Consider the following 7,361-nt stretch of genomic DNA (forward strand, 5'->3'; position numbering starts at 1 on the left):
TATATAGATAGTACGATTCCAGTTCCCTGATAGATTTCTTAAAAAACTTTTCTTTTATTCTTACCATTAGGGAAATTTTTTCGTTTCTGAATAGCTACACAGAATGACTCGCAATGAGATAAAAATTCTCATGACAGAATATATTAAGAGAAAATTTATTTTTTTCTTCTTACAAAAAATTTTTTTTCTTTCTTTCGCAAGCCTCAAAAATTTCGTAAACCTTGGACAAAGTAACAACACCTGTCTAGTTCAAAACTGGTTTAAAAATGTGCATCACTTTAAGCATCGCTTCGTAAGAGGATGAGAGTAATCTTAAGTTTATGCATCTTAAACATAATCTGAGTTTGGCAAGAAGGGAGAGAGGTAACTTCTTCCATGATTATATTAGATTGGCCGAATCATCAAATATACCCAAAGGATTGTGTGCTAAACGCGAGAATTACTGATTCAAGCACGACCAAACGTAGAGAAGAGCTTACAGCAGCTCGTTGCGTTCAACTATCGATCGTCCTCCGCAATTTCTCTACGATACATTCCTACGCACAATGTATGCGAGAATGCACGTACATACGGTCATGAATGTGTGTGTGTGTGTGTGTGTGTGTGTGTATGTGTGCGCACATATACACGCGTATGTACAAAGAAGCCCTGCAACACGTGGTACGGTCGCACGAGCTCGTTAAGCGGTTAATACTCACGTTTCAACACTCTTCAAGCATGCAACTTGCATATTTCATGAATTAATTAGCCACACACTTACCAACTGTAATAATCACGTGGAAGCTAAGGAAAAACATTGCGTTCCGATTTTATTTTCAAAAACCTGTGCGAATAATTCTACAATATCTTCGTGCGTGTTAAATTCTGCAGTTGTACTCTCCGACCAATTTGGAGTTGATTTTTTTTCACGCTCTAAATCCGTTTTTTATACGCAACGGAAAATAGTTGCACGGTAGAGAGTCGAACTATTCTATACGTTTGTACACGATTCTTTTATTTTCGAATTTGCAGGTTGCCAAACTTTCCTCGTTAGTCACTCTGTCATCAACTTTTTACGTTGAACATTTTTATCATGTTAAGGTAAACAAGCATCAGAGACTACGGAGCTAATATCGTATATATCATTACAATAACAAGTATACGATGAAATGCGCGAGTAGATAAGAACTTTAATTTAAACAAAAATTTCAAAAAAATATTTTAGTTAAATCAAGTCTTTACTAATACATACAACTCGAATACACATAACTCGAAATAGTGCATTACTTTCCATTCTAACCTAACAAAAATCCAAAGTACAATAGGCGTTGCGATAAGTGTATAGGAATAAGATTCTAAACTTGAATTTAATCGTAAACTCGTTCAACTTTTTGAAGCATATAGATAGAGATCATAGCGACTAATATAAATTCATGTTTCAAAGCGAAAACACGCTTGGACAAGCGATATCGCTATAATCATAATTGTAAATTAATTCGATCGACGATGCGTAACATCCGGACAGTAATATCTCGTTAGACTCGAGACTGCGACGTTCCTCCTTACTATTAAATTAGGCATTATCGTTGGCGCGAAGACGAGGGCCGCATTATGCGATTGTATTACCCAAGTAATAAGTGTTGTCTAACGTACATACAGTAGCTAGGTAAATGAGGTTGCAGGTGGTATATCAGAAGTTGGGCGGTTGAAAATAATAGAGTCAGGGGTTGGGAAGGCAAGAGGGGAGGGAAGGAAGGATGGCGGAGGATAGGAGTGGATGGGTTTATCACGGCTGAGACCAAAAGCCCTGGTACGCTACCTCGATGTAATTTGTGAAGAGATAATAACCATCGTCCACGGGACTACCGTCACGGTGTTGAAGAATTTTTTTATTTGTATTACGTATTGCATTTAAAAAACGTAGACGTAGTCTCCGATGGAATTAAGGTCTCTACTCAGCGATTTTTGCCGAGCCCGCACATTCGATACCAACAAGCGCAAAACGATCGAAAATTAAATACTAGAGAGAAAAAAGATCTTTTCTACTTTAATTTTTTTTATTATTTCGTGTATGTATTAAAAAAAAAAAGGCAAGTTTTCAACGATATGGAAAGCTGCACTTATGAGATTTTTTTACTAGGTCACAGACTGTTACCGATACTTATAAGCAATCAACAATTGTCTCGAACGATTAAAAATTGAATTCTATTGAAAGAGAATCTTATCCATTTTTTTTTATGACATTCCATATTACAATTATAATTTTCTCTTGTAATCTTTACGGTACCATTGCTTCCGTATAATTTCCAACCGTAAATGAAAAGTGATATTTTACTCATGGATATTCACATTTTCCAAGATGTATAATTTTTTCATGAAGGATGAAAAGTTAACGGTGGAATAGAAAATGGAAAATTAAAAGATAAAATTTCCAACAACGGACGTATAAACCGACTTCCTTGGTAACAGGAAGTTTCAAATTTAAAAGGATCGCAAACCAGTCTCGTAAACCACTGCTTACTCATAGTTTGATAAGACTCGTAACCCACTGGATGAATCGACAAGGAAGTAACCTACTCCTTAGAATCGAAGAAAAGCTATTCCGATGTTTTACTAGCTCACGACGAATTCATTATTGTGAGATTTCATGTCCCTGAGATTTATGATGCCGTGAAAATTGCGGAAATTGTAACCTTGATAACCTGCGTTTCGTTTCTCCGTCGCACGGAAATCCTGATATTTTTGAAACGAGGAATTGTCCAACGTTCATCTTTCTGTAATTTCAGGGAAAGGAAAAAGAAAAGATGCTGACGTTTCCTCAATCTTATCCGCGTTCACTTGTTTCTTAGATCGCTTTGCTTAGATCGATGAAGCAGAAAATATTCATGATGATGGTTGAAAAAAGAGCAGAAAAAAATATTTTACAAAAAGAAATGCACTTGAAGTTACATTACTAGTGCTTTATTCAATAAGCTTTAATGGAATATTAATTTCTTCATCTAATATTTTGTAAGATAAAGATACTTTAGATACATTTCTCTTAAAATACAATTTTTGTTGTTTCTACAACTATTTGCATCATGTATAGAATATTTCGTAAAGAATTCATTGAAGAATGGAATCCGTTATCGATAAAGCCTGATTGAGTTAGTTAAATAAAAAATTGCGATAATTACATACAATACAATTCCTCGCAATAAAATACCGTTTCTCGTGTATGAAATTCAGTGGCGAGAGAAATCTATCTAGTAGTTTTATACGAATTGAGGTCACTTGCGGTGTACATTTCGAAAGTTATTTCTCTATACGTGATGGACAGGGAAAAAAACTGACAATTGAAGAGGGCGATGACCGGTCAAAGGGGTGGAGGGGGGGGGGAAGCGGCTTTATGTTCAATGGCCGCATACGAAATAATAACCAGGAGACTAGGAGGACGATTGAGGTGTTTATAGCGGTTTGACGTTATAGATCTAAACTAAAGTCTCTGCGGATCCGGCAACCCTCCCTTCTTTACTCGTCCCTTCTTTAACCAATCTGCTCGTGACTCGGCGTGCCTGGTCGAAATTTTGGTATTCAACGATCGTCACAGTCCGGCGCTACTATTAGGCCGGTAACTACTTATTCAAACCGGATCGCTCGAAACGCCCACCTTTCTCCGGCAGTTGTTGTTAACGCGATCACGTCTCTCTGGCAAAGTCCCCTTGCCTCAATCTCCTCGCCCATTCTGACCTAGCCTTTTTCCGTAACGATGCAGCTCAGATCTCTCCTCTCTTCCGTGCCTTTCGCCCTTTTCTTTTCTTCTACCCACGTTCCCCGCATCCTACCCCGTTGCTGACGTTGTTTAGATGCAGTTTTATTGTGCCCCTAGGGTTCGTTGCCGCACTCCCGGAAGCGGCATGACGTACGCCGAGCAATTCCTGAACTGGAGAAATAGCGGACGAGATCGCAAATATACAAGCTTTGGACGACGTATCTCTACCGCATTTCGAGAGTTTCATTCGTCTCGTAACGAGAAGAAAAAGAGCGAAAGAGGAAGGAGACGAACTGCACGCACGTAAGCAAAAGATGCCTGCAGAATTCGTAATTCATAATTGTTGATATCTTCATTTATTGTAATATAACGATATATTATCTCATTAATCAATTTTTAATCATTACCAATTAATTATTAGTAACACAATTGATAATAAAGAAGCGCGTTGTAATTTATAGACTTTTTAATCTGTGCAATTTTATTTGCAATTAAAAGCATTTTTGTGGTAACGTTTCGTACGTAATATAGCATCGAATTCAAGTAAATGTTTTGTCAGAGAAAAGCACACGCAGCAGGCAAGCAAGAAGTGTATACGTTACAATCAATGCATGAATATAAAAAAAGAATAAGGTCCGTATAAAAATAAAATTTTCCGTGAAACATTACATTATATTAAGTCGTTTAGTTTTCATTCAACGTAATCCCGGTAGAAAATTTAGGATAGCTAGAAGGCACGCGGCACGCATAAGAGCAGAACCACCTATTAATTATTTATAGTAATGTGATATTGATCCGTCTGGCTACCTTCCACCGGATTGACCGCTACTAAAGCTCCATATGTGCTCTACCAGCATCTCTAAAACGTATATATATATATATATGTGTGTGTGTATATCAGTAATATTAGTACTTTGGTGATGCGTATGATTACCCAATATTAAATCGACTTAACTGTTGGGATAAACATCCAGTTTATCGATTATTTAGCATAACAATCTCAAATCCAGAGCAGCTATACAATGCTAATAACATGAATTTTAGAATAGACACAGAAAATTTAGAAAATTAACTAAACACAAACGAAACGTGATTTTCCAAAAGCTGCTCTGTTATTACTAATAATCGTTAATGACAATCGATCGTTAAAACCGATTAACAAATTTCGTGAATCTATTTTCAAAACGAAAATAGAAACTTAAAATTCTATTTTTTATCCTTTTGAAAGGATTCAATTTTATTGAATGTATATTAAATCATTAGTTCAACATCTTACCGCGATCTATAAGGCGCTGATTTCAATCAGTTTACTTTGAAAATGGTAGATCCTATCAATCGTTTGTCTATTTTTTATATTTTCAGGTATCAATATTTCTACGGAAATATTTACCTTAACTGATGAAAGTTTTTGCGCTTTAAAATTGGAAGTTGATGTTATCTGTAATCTAGCTATTCCATTTTCGTTTTTCGTCAGTACTGAATACGTTCATTAAGTTAGGTAAATAGAATTCAAGCTCGAGTAGCTATGCGAGCGGTAATTCTAAAATAGATCGCTGAACATCGCAGTTGTATTCTTCGACCAATCTGAAGTCAATTTTCCCACGCAGTATTTGCTCCGCATTTCGAATCGTGACTTTCATTTCTGTTGTTTCAGGTGCGTTTTATCGTCAAATGTTTTTACATGAAAAGCGTTAGTAAGAGCTGCCGGGATTACGGCAAGTGATTTTAACGAGGACGTTTCTGCTACTATACATAGCTGCTAAGTAATCACGCGCTGCTGTGTGAAATCCCCCTCCTTTCTCTTTTATCTCAAATTAAAACTTCGCTTCAGATGGCATGCCAAACTAATACGTCAATGTTGTCACTCGTCCTAGAAGCTATATTTTCTCTGCGTTTAGTCATTCTTTTTTAACTCTAACGTAGCATCGCGCTTTTTAATAAATTGTGTCAAACATCTTTCTTGTGCTTCGTACGATTCGTTGATATTTAATTTCAATGTTCAAATTAGAAAATATGTTTTTTTTATTTAATAAATTATTGTTCCTAATATCATCGTTTCTACTTTGTTAGGTTCATATAAATATAAGACAACGTAAAGCGTTGGAGACTAACGGTTTCAAGAAAACCACATTGTTGGAATAGCGACAAAATTCTTTTATAGTTGAAGCCTTTTATGGGACAAATAGGATACCGCTGCGGGATCCTCTGAAAGAGCAGAGGGACAATTTCCTCATTTGTTTTTAAACAAAATTTTCAATTCGGAATTCTGAATCGTAAATCAATTCTTTCTGTAATTGATTACGTTTCATCGTGCTATAAATAAAGATAAAATTGTTGAAAAGAGGATATAAAGTGTTTTGAATATTTTATCACAAATATCAATCTCCGAAATAATACATATAAATAATATATAAAAATAATGTAAAATATTCACTTTCTAATTACCTTATTTTTATATATACAGAATTATTTCCTAATTTCAAAATTTTAGTAATATCTCCTTTATTTTAATCTAAATCATAGTTTTGATCTAAATTTTTAGGATGTTTACTAAAATAACTTGCAAAAAATATTTAACATGAAATTTGAAAAATTTTTACATGTATCTCTTCCTCTATATATGTCTAAGTCTATATCGAAATTTACATTTACACAAAGTTAAATATACCAGTTTTTCTCACCTAAATCATCAGTGATAAGTCAAAGGTTAACAGTTTGAAAAGATTACGGGCATTTCAGTATTTTCTAAATCCAGAACGTCCAAATTAGAATGATCCATATTACAACACGTATTCACAATTTGCACGACAATTTTCAGCTATTAATTGAGATAAGCGACCTGACGCAGACGCGAACTAAACTAAACGGAAAATACGCTCGAGAGAGAGAAGTACTCGGGAAATACTCGATGGCGAACAGTATGCCGCACCTCGTATCTTGATAATGACCGTGGCGTGTCGTGCCGTTCGCCGTTGGAATTTCCTGAAAGCCTCTTTACGACTTTTGGTGTTTACTGCTATATTAACAGCGGTTTGCAGTCGTTGCGTAATAGCAGATTAACTTTTCGTAATGTGTCATTTTTCTCTATTAAGAAGAGATTCACGAAAGCTCTTATACGCCGTCAATGAAGTGCCTGTATACATATATATTTTATACATATGTGCGTGTGCGTGTGCGTGTGTGTGTGTGTATTATATATACTTGGCTGTTCATATTACGTTACATTACAAGCAACATTTCGCGATGACGTCGTGTATATTGCATTCCATGCTTCAAAAGTGATACAAGCAAAGAAACCAAGACTGCGTTATTTCATTCAGTTAGTTGCAGAACTTGACATATATTTGATCTATGTACAAAAATGATAGAAATGGGATGTATACTCGATCATCCTGGATATTTGCTTTCGAAATTTTTCGACTTGTTTTATCGCTTTTGCTTGTCGATTGTTAGTAATTAATAGAATGCATTGTTCCGAATGTAGAACTCTCTCTTCTGGAAAATATAGCAAAAATTTCACACAAAAAATAGAACTTACTTTTCTGTCAATTCAAGCATATTTCTTTCATCATCAGCCTATTACGAACTGTAAAACAGTAAAATCACCAATAAAACGTCCAATTTCGCGTTA

At 35.4% G+C, this 7,361-nt stretch overlaps 1 protein-coding gene across 1 annotated transcript in view; it reads right to left on the reverse strand.

The window, feature by feature from the left end:
- LOC108751315 (protein timeless homolog) overlaps positions 1-7,361 on the reverse strand; it is a 57,608-nt gene that overhangs the window by 10,864 nt on the left and 39,383 nt on the right. The window lies entirely within an intron of this gene.

The sequence above is a fragment of the Trachymyrmex septentrionalis genome, unplaced genomic scaffold, assembly GCF_001594115.1.
Source record: "Trachymyrmex septentrionalis isolate Tsep2-gDNA-1 unplaced genomic scaffold, Tsep1.0 scaffold44, whole genome shotgun sequence".
Lineage (NCBI taxonomy): Eukaryota > Metazoa > Arthropoda > Insecta > Hymenoptera > Formicidae > Trachymyrmex > Trachymyrmex septentrionalis.